At 46.1% G+C, this 10,479-nt stretch overlaps 1 pseudogene across 1 annotated transcript; it reads right to left on the reverse strand.

Annotated features, from left to right (window-relative positions):
* Positions 1-6,590: 6,590 nt before the first annotated feature.
* LOC310780994 (nicotinamide phosphoribosyltransferase pseudogene) lies at positions 6,591-8,032 on the reverse strand (annotated as a pseudogene). Its single transcript has one exon. The product of its transcript is annotated as a nicotinamide phosphoribosyltransferase pseudogene (transcript).
* Between the last annotated feature and the right edge of the window lie 2,447 nt (positions 8,033-10,479).

The following is a 10,479-nucleotide window of genomic DNA, read 5'->3' on the forward strand; positions in this document are numbered from 1 at the left end:
GTGCCCTGGACCTGATTGAACAGGGCTGGTCGCCAATTACAGGTGCAATCACCACCACTGCTTGTGTGGGGTGTGGGGTGTGTGGGGTGGGGTGTGGGGGCTTATTACTCCAGGAGGGAGCAGGGAGCCAGAGTTGGCTTGGCTTCCAATGGGTGTGGACCTCTCAGACAGGTCATGCCACTGTTGGGTAGTAATTGCTCCTCTTCAAAGTGGGTAAGCACCAATGTTTAGTTTTATGACCTGACTCTTCATGTGTGGTGGTGATTGTGGCCTAAATTCTCCCTTTACGCCCACAGACTCAAGCCAGTGAGTCGGGAGGCCTGACCAATTGTTAAATCATCAAGTATGTAGCTCTTAATGTCTGTTCTTTTGCATACTCAATGTAAAGCCTGTATTAACTGTAATGTTGCTGGTTTCAGGCGTCTTGTGCATGCAGGAGACAACCTGGATATGTTGGCAGGGCCAAATACAACAACTCAGAAAGTATGCATCTCCTGCCTTTGATCAATCCATATTCTGTACTTTGTTAAAGATGTTTCTTATAATGTGGCTGTTCTGTTTCAGTCCAGGCAGGGGCAGACTACTACAGTAACATGCCGGATCAGCCACTGTTTCCTTTAGGGTTTTGATTTTCATTGTTATCCATCTGGCATTGTGAAACCGGCAGTTAATACCACTGTGCGTGGTGTGGTTATGTGCGCAATGCTCTGTTCTCATTGTACTCCTCTAGTTGGCCACCGTCTCGCTGTGGCAGGGCGCGTCCTGGTCCTTGGTAGCTTGCAGAGTGCCGTTCCGACCCCGTTGCAGCTTCTGGTGTGGTGCTGGTGTAGGAGGGCAATCTTCTTGTACTCAGGTGGTGTAGTGATAAGGAATAAAAGTGCACATGGTTTGTAATGGTCCGGGGACTGCATGTTCCCCGTTCAGTTTTAAAGCGTGATTTGCTCTTGCATGCTGTCTTGCGGTGCTGTGGTTTTTCTTCTCGCTCTCTCTCTACTCTCACAGGCACCCCGCTGCTGTAGCGGAGTGCGGGCGTGCACTCAGGCACTTCGAGCACCCGGGCGGACGCTGTGCTAACGGTTGGCCAGAGGAAGATAGCCTACCTGTCAGAACAATTGAACATTTTAACATATATATTTTGTACCCTGAACATTTATTGTATTAAAGACTGTATATTTTTGGCTAAACCTGATTCATGCCTCATTCTGGGTGACTTTTACGAACCAGTCAGTTACTGGTGGTTTTGAATACATTCTTGGTGTTGAGCTCCTTCTGCTCAGTGAAACTGAAGGTGGCGTTGTCAAGGTTAAACACCAGTGGCTCACTTACTGTGAGGTTACCACACTGACATAGGAAGTATGTTTTGTGTTGTGCAGTATCAGCTGCTATGTGTAAAAATAACTTTTTGAAAAACTGCTCTAGACTCAGTATATGACATGTCTGGATCTCTTTGCAGTCTGTCCACAGTGTCCATTTCTGTGGATCTGTAGGAGGCGCTGTGTCACTCTGTGTATCTGCCTGTAGGAGGCGCTACGCTGGTGATGTTAAAGACAGGGCAGTGCTGTAATATGTCTCCTCCATCGGGAATCGACAGACACCGGGGCCAGAGGTTGTGGGTTAGATTCCTGCTCTTTAGGCTTTAGGGCAAGGTGTCACAATAGTCTACTGGAACCCCCCCCCCCCCACACACACACACATGCCAGCTTAATGTTGATTGACTGAAATGTAACATTTTAAAAACCAGACAGGTCAAACTTTTTACAGCGGGATTTTGGCCAAACTCTCTTAGTCTCGCTCTCTCTCACTGTCTCTCTATGTCTCTCGATCACATGAAAGTGAGGCTTCCTTCAGGTACAATCAGGACGTTCCGCTTGAGTGGTGGTGGTTGCTTAAACCTGCGCTAAACCTCTGGTGTCACTCCACATTTACTCTTTACGCTTTAGGGCAAGGTGTCACAATAGTCTACTGGAACCCCCCCCCCCACACACACACACACCAGCTTTATGTTGATTGACAGCTGAAATGTAACATTTTAAAAACCAGACAGGTCAAACTTTTTGCAGTGGGATTTTGGGCGAACTCTTAGTCTCGCTCTCTCTCACTGTCTCTCTATGTCTCTCGCTCACATGAAAGTGAGGCTTCCTTCAGGTACAATCAGGACGGTCAGCTTGGTGGTGGTGGTTGCTTAAACCTGTGCTAAAACTCTGGTGTCACTCCACATTTACTCTTTAGGCTTTAGGGCACGGTGTCACAATAGTCTACTGGAACAGGAAAAATAACTTTTTGAAAAACTGCTCTAGACTCAATATATGACATGTCTGGATCTCTTTGCAGTCTGTCCACAGTGTACATTTCTGTGGATCTGTAGGAGGTGCTGTGTCACTCTGTGTATCTGCCTGTAGGAGGCGCTACGCTGGTGATGTTAAAGACAGGGCAGTGCTGTAATATGTCTCCTCCATCAGGAATCAAACCAACAGTCTACCTGTCAGACAGAGACAGTGACACAGCCGCTCAGCCGACTGAGCTATGAGCTGTTGGGAGTGAAGTTTCTGATTTCTACACACTGTATTCACACTGACAATAACACAGAGCACAATGAGTGAGACAGGTGAGATTTGTACCAGTGAGTTGAGCTAGAGTCAGGGACTGACTAGTCTCCTTCATCAGCTTATTTCTATCAGTGTTCAAACTAAATAAAATCTGATAAAGAAGGATCACTGCTGCAGCTTATAATGTGAGTACATTTTAAGAAGTTGCCTGAGGCTGGGATTGAACCAACAACCTTTGCATATGACACATCATTCACATGTTTATCTGAGTGAGCTATAATCCACCTTCTCTTAAGCTCTTATCATATTTAGTCAACCTCATCCTGATTTTATTTAGTCAAGTTTTCATCAACTACGTGTCTAAGTATTTTCATCTCATCTTAGTAAAAGAAAACCGTAACTATTCATTTTTCAGAATTTCCAAACTTATTGTAAAGATATATTAATCTGTTATTCTGGAATTGTTTTAAGGTTTGAATGTGCAATACAGACACAGATGTTTAACTTCTTCTTCTCTTCTGATTGGATCTCTTCCCAATTTGTCCCTCCCTAACATTTTTAGTCTAGTTTTCACCAGTGCCCCCTCAACTTACAAATCGATCGCAAAAAAATATTGTTAAAATATCGTATCGTTATCGTGAACCCAATATCGTGTATCGTGACACCCCTAATGTTTACTTACTGTCAATCTCATCAAAGTTTCTGAAGACCATCTCCACGTGATCCCACTCCATAAAGCTGCATTTCCCAATGAAGGGCTGGGCAAACACCACATACTGATACATATTTCAATTCAAATACATGTCACTCTTGTGTTAGAATAGATAGAATAGAGTAATTGGGCATTGACACTGTTTTTATATAACCCTTGATCAATTCTCATTAATCTTTTATCTTTTATTTTTTATTTGTCTGTAGGCTACTGTACATACGTGCACTGCCAAGAGTAGCGGCAGCATTATAAACCAGAGACCAGACTATATCAAAAACATAAACACACAGTGGCGTCTTTCATGCATGCTAGCAAGCGAAACTGCTGTCTGTCTGACCACAGACTGTAGAAAGAGACGCAGGATAGCCAAGCGAATGTGATTGGATGAACGTTTGATGCTAGGCCAATCATCGGCATCATCCGGAAAAAAATATTGCGTACCATACATTACATCATTACATTACGTCATTTGGCAGACGCTTTTATCCAAAGCGACTTACAATAACACATTTTTTCAGCAATAGAGCAATCAACTATGCAGCACAGTCTCTGACAATTACAACTTCTGAAGGAACAGTGGTACAAGTTTAGTTTAGGTTAGTATTTTATTTTTATTTTTTAGAAAGAAGTTAGATCAAGAAGGGTCCAGATGCAGCCTGAAAAGGTGTGTCTTTAGTCTTTTCCGAAAGATCGGCAGTGATTCAGCTGTCCTGACCGAAGGTAGAAGCTCGTTCCACCATTGAGGTGCCAGGGACGAGAAGAGTCGAGTCGATCGGGATGAGCGACTTTTGAGCCCCCGTAGCGAAGGAGGGGCGAGGCGTCCTGCGCTGGTGGAGGAGCGAAGGGAGCGCTGAGAGGTTTGGAACCTGACCATAGATTGCAGGTACAGGGGGGCTGACTGGTGTACTGCTCTGTAGGCCAGTACCAGTGTCTTGAATTTGATGCGTGCTGAGATGGGAAGCCAGTGGAGGTCCTGGAAGAGGGGAGTGACAGCAGGGGCGTATCTACGGGTGGGCCTGGGTAGGCACAGGCCCACCCACTTCTTGCCCTGGCCCACCCAAAAAAAAATTTTTTTTTTTTTTAATTGGTTGTTTTCTAGAGGCAAACTTGCTGCTGCATTGCTAGCCAATGGTTTTGTTACTTTTGTAAAAACGCAGGGCACATCATCTCCAGAGTCTAATGCATGACAACTTCATGACATCTAGGAATTTTGTTCTCTCTGTGGATAAATAAACCAGAGGGCGTCTTGTTCAAACTTGAAGCAGCCTCAGTGTTGTTATTTTTTAAACTCACAGCAGTATATGGATCAGTGGTTCTAATTTCTGTATAAAGTAACAGTATACACACAAGTATAAGCATTCATGTATGCAACATTTGTCACCTATATGTAACCTTTTAAGGTTGAGATAATTGTATTATCATTATATGGTCCAAATATTTCAGTAAAGCACTTGAAACACTTGAAATATTCTTTGATGGTCAAATGCATTATTTTTAGTAAAATAACAGGTAAAATTTTTCGGGTGGCCGACCCCGAGTGGGCCCGGCCTTCGGCCGGGCATCTGCACCCCTTCCTATCCAGGCCCACCCAATTTGATCCAGGCCCACCTATAATTCAATTTCTGCATACGCCCCTGTGAGATGAGAGAATTTGGGTTGGTTGAATACCAGACAGGCTGCAGCGTTCTGAATGAGATACACCCATTTATCCTACAATAGAATACTGGATTGTAACCTCCAGCCTATGCGCTTTGTCCTAACCGACCATAACTGGAACCAGACTCTCCTCACCAGAACAGTTTTCCTGAAGCAAATATGTTTCAGCTGTCTCTGTCTATTTCTCTCCACCTCTCCTTTCCATCTTTGAGCTGACCAACTATTAGATCTACTGTATGCCTACCGGTATTCACCTTATGTAGAAGAGACAGACTGGCTTGAGAGACTAACAGGAAGTGTAAACACAATCAAAAAACCGATTGTGTTTACACTTCCTGTGGCAGATCTCTGGTTTGAGCGGGTAAAACAGCCGGCATTTTGAACAGGAAGTCGTAACACAAACGGGTCAAGTGGGCGGGGCTACATAAGGTGGAATAGGGTTGGGTGGAGGTCACATACTGATACCCAGTGATCTGGTCAAACGCATGCACTCTACATCCACATGCACAAACGTTTTTGACAGTGGTGATACGATGCACCTGATGGATAGCTGAAGAGCGGATAAGGATGGACAGATTAATTTGATTTGTCCCGATGTAGGTGAACTACAAGGTGGCGGGGGGCGGGGTTACATCAGTGCATTACTTTTACAGCCGTGAATGCATGTATCAAAGTCAATCAATTACCAATCGATACGATTCTTCAATTTACATCAATCAGAGTGTTCTGAGAAGTAAAGCTCGCTCCTCATTGGATTCTCTCTGCCTCTTGCTCTTCCTGGTTGACACAGACCAAATGTGCTCTTCACCTACATCTTTCCTCATCCTCATCCTCCTCATCCCCCCTTCCCTCTGCACACGCTCCCGACTTTCATGTGACATGGCTACAATAGAATGGCAAGTTCTCTGGGGACAGAGATCTGCATCAGTCTATCATGTTCTTCAACATATATTGCACAATTCAGATGAACATGCTTCTGGCTGACCTACCATGGCAGGATGCATCATTCAGTTTTGTATGACTGACACTATAGCTAAATGATGGCTTATCCAGAGCAATTTAAATCGTAATTAACAGTAGAATAGATAAGTTCATCCAAAAATGAAAATTCAGTAATTACTTAGTACTTACCCCGGTAACACTTTACAATAAGGTACACAAATAATGTGGTAGTTACTAGTAAACTAATCATTAACTAATAGTTAATGAATAATTCGTCATTAGTCAATCACTAGTTAATCATAGTTAATGAGTAGGTAGTCATTATTTAATGATTCTTATCTAAGTTCCTGAGTAGAGTAGTTAGTCATTACTTAATGATTACTAAATGTCAGCTCGTGAATATAGTAGTTAATCATTAGTTACTGATTAGTCGGTCAGTTCCTAGTTAATCAGTAACTAATGATTAACTAATATATTCACAAACTGACATTTATTAATCATGAACAAACTATAAACTACTCTACTCATGGAACTGACCTAAGGTTGTTGTCCATGGAAACGGGCTAGTTGTGTTCTTAAATATTGCGTAGCCTAATTAATACCGAGCCGGTTTTGTTTGTGACACTTCTCTGTGATTCCAGGCAGGAGTGCGCCGTCGTTATAAATGATGATGATCATAATGTCCTTCACATAAAAGACAAACTATTCAGACATTTTTATTTTTATAAAAGCGCTCAGTGCAGCAGGTCGTCGAGCTCACTCTCCTTGAGTTTAGCGTTGTCTCTGACGTCATCGAATGCGTACGTCTTCATGATGTTCCCATTCTGAGAAACAGTGTGCAACAGGTCCATGCCATACTCCTGCAGTTCCCCTTGCCCTCCTCCAGGGTGACAAAGTCTCCACTCTGTGTCCGGTGCAGAGACAGACGGCCTTTCTTTGACCTCTTTGACCTCCAGTCCATCAGTGACCACGTAGCTGCACTTGAAGGCACGAGTTGAGTAGATCTCGGGTCAGTTTCTGGAGAAGACCCCCCTCCGGAGCCGAAGGCGATGTTCTCAATCGACCACCTGTGTTGCTTCATACCCTCTACTATCTCTTGCAGTGAGTCGATGTCCACTCCGTCTCCTTGGATAACTCTGATGTAAGGAGGAAGAACCTTGTAACCTTTAGAGTTCTCTTCTGGTATGAACTTCTTACCAAGGATCTTCAAAACCTTCAGAACTGTATCTAGGGGGTTTCCCGAGTCTGGTCGCACCACCAGCGGGGCGTCTGCGCTGCGTGTTTCTATCAGCTCCCGTAGGTCTTCACCCCAGATCTTCTCACAGGCGTTGTAGATGTCATAGCTATCGCTGACTATGGACACGGGCACACTGGGAAACTGTTTGATGATGTGCTCAAAGGCATCTTTCTCGTGGTCCTTCCCCCATGCCGTGATGGTACTGTGCTCTGCAGCAGGTACTGAGAAGCAGGGCACGGGGTCTTTGGTGCCATAGTATTTCTTGATGACTCCGATGCCAGCCACCGTGTCTGTGCCCCTGAAGTTGACCAGGTGGGCGGAGGCTCCGATGCCTGCAGTCTCTTGCGAGGAGACGCCTCTGTAGCCGAAGTCATGCAGTTTGTACTCCAGGCCCTGCAGGTTCCCAGAGGTCTCTAGGAGGTACTTGGCAAGGATCTTCTTCTGCTCTCTGGAGTTGGTCGCCACGGTGATGGGGTACCAGACCTGCACCAGGAGGGTCTCCACCCAGTTGGTGAGCCAGTAGCATTCGGGGTCTGTGCTCTCCACTGTGAACAAAACGTTGCCTCTGGGAATCACACTCCCCTCTGGCACTGCCTTGATTTCGATGGGCAGGTGGCCGTCATACTTCTGCAGAATGTATTTCCAGCATTTCTCATTGAAAATGTCATCCTGAAAGTGTTCTCTGTAAACCTCCTTCGCCTCCTGAATCTTCTCAGGAGTCACCACCTTTCCTTTTACGTATTTGTGGAGGATGTACTGCAGGCCATAGAAGACAGAAGAAGAAGTTTGACTTTTCTCTTCTTGGAGGGATCTGTCATCTCGCGGGACTCAAAGTAGGAGTACACTTTACTTGTGTTGGGGGGGGTACTGCTTGTAATGTGTTACCTTGTATGAATCAGTCGCTAGCAATATGTTGAAGTTGGAGACGCTGTGCTCCATCTTTCCTCTCACTTGTGAATCGGTGGCAGCTGTAATGTGTTGCGTGCCGTGCTGACTGGGTAGCTGGGGGAAGGACAGCCTACTGGTCCTATTGATACCACCAGCAGGGGAGGATGCATGGCATTACTAATGCTGTCACAATGGGAGTTATGACATCACTGATGATGTCACTATTTGATTTATGACATCACTGATGATGTCACAATGCATGAGTAGAGGGATTTATGACATCACTGGTGACATCATCACTGATGAGATCACTCACTGACATCACAATTGCTCGAGTGACATCACTGGTGACATCATCAGCATCACTCATGACACCACCACTGGTTGCATGTTGGCATCATCGTGCTCTCTCTCTTTGCACTGAACGCAGCAGAGTGAACATGAAAACAATATGATCAGTAAACAAGTGGCGCTTCTTGCCATGATGTTCAGGAATGGATTATTAACCATTTCTGAACTGAATGGCAATGATTATTATGTCTATCATGTAGAATGATAACATAAGAGAGAAGTGCTGAATAAGAAAAAAACAAATCTTTTCCCTTTGTGCCTGCATGGGATGCCCGACCAAGCCAGAGGACTCGATGGAACCCGTGACCCTGGTGTCGGTAGGCACAGAAACTACCGCACCACCCGGACGCCCAATGTTTTGCTTTCTTCAAATGGCCCTATGAAATCACGAGCTGAAAATTCATGTTCATGTGCTTGTTGTCATTTAAGAGACTCAAGATACACGAGCAGGGAACCACGAGCCGCGGAAAGTAGCCGCCTGGCGACATCAATCCAGAGAATTGACGTGTCCCAACAAATCTTGTTGTTTTATTTCCGCCATCATGCAGGAACTCCATTATGCGCTTTTAGTCATTAGGGCTGATACTTAATGATTGACACCCAGTTAAAGTGCACCTTCAGTGCATCGCTTATCACGACCCTGTACACGCGCGCACACACACACACACACACACACACACACACACACACATGCACGCACGCACGCACGCGCATGTATGCACACACACACACACACACACACACACACGCACGCACGCGCATGTATGCACACACACACGAACACACACACACATATTAATATTTACTCACTTAAACACACAAACACACACACGTCACACACACAGCCAAGCACCCCACTCTCCTAAACCCCAACGTGGGCATAAATTTCTCCAGCTGTGACTTCAAAGACAAATAGCCAATAAAAGTGCCAGGGGTGTTCACACACACGTTTCTGGCACAATCAAATCAATTTCCTCTAAGTAGCCATAAACATGTTCTCTTTTAAAAGGTGTGAGAGGGGTCCCATTAGCCCCACAGCCCCCTGGCCTTCCCCCCTGCACCCCAGAGGCCTCTCCGCGGGGGGTCAGCACCAGGGCCTAATCTGTCTCAGCCTGCTACAGCAGATCCATCTCCAGCTCTAACAGAGCGATCAGGACCGCAGCCATGTCCAAGCCTTCTGATCACAGGCCCACGTCCATTACTCAGAAGCAGGCAGCCCAGTGACAAAGAGATGGCCTGGAGGGGGGGACGGGGACGGGGACGGGGACGGGGGGGGGGGTTACGGTCCAGGGAGTTGCTCCAGGGCCCAGGCTGCCCTCCAGGCCATGCAGAGGGTCTGCATGGGGGACCAGACAAAAGGGCGGTGGTGGTCGTGTGGCAGTGGCTCTCTGATCGAGTGATCGACTTCTGATTTCAAAGATTCAACAGACTGTTAACCTCCCTGTGTCTGTTATCTCGTACTTCTGTGAGTCATCCTCTTCTCGAACCACCTTTGTTCGCTCCATAGAGACAGTCGACATGTGTGGGAACGCCTACAAAATGTTATGCGGCTGGCGCGCGAGTGGGGTAAAACCGCCCATACTGTATATCTCAATGGGCTGACTCACCAAAGGACGGTGCTGCGGCTCTGAACTACAGGTTTGGGGGTTCGAGAGCAGAACACAAGACTCTGCTCAGATGTGCGTTTACTGCGGTGGTTAAATCTCTGATCGTGTCTGCCTGGGCTGGGCTATCAACTAAATTCTAACTTTGCTGAATGGATAGAACAGGGGGGGATTTACCCCACCCTGACCACGCCCCCCAGCCAGGCTGAGCCAGCTAACCCAGTGTCTATGACGAGACATCGCCTCAACCCATTGTAATGCAGTTACTGTAGTGACTTCAAGGGGGGTGCTAACACTACAATTACCCTGGATGTCCTTCCCATGGTGAATGATTGTAATTGTAATTGACTATAACCACTTTTTGCATATAAACTCCATGTAAAGCACCTCACCCCCACAGCACCCCTTCCCCCCGCCCCCCTCCCCCCCGGCTCTCTCCCTTTCCTCCGTCTTCACTGTCGCTAAACCTCGGGCGCCCGGCTTACACTCATGGGAGGTGACACTCAGCTCCTGCAAATCCAGTTAATATTCAATGGCTCATTA

Source organism: Poromitra crassiceps (assembly GCF_964638095.1).
Source record: "Poromitra crassiceps genome assembly, chromosome: 8".
Classification (NCBI taxonomy): domain Eukaryota; kingdom Metazoa; phylum Chordata; class Actinopteri; order Beryciformes; family Melamphaidae; genus Poromitra; species Poromitra crassiceps.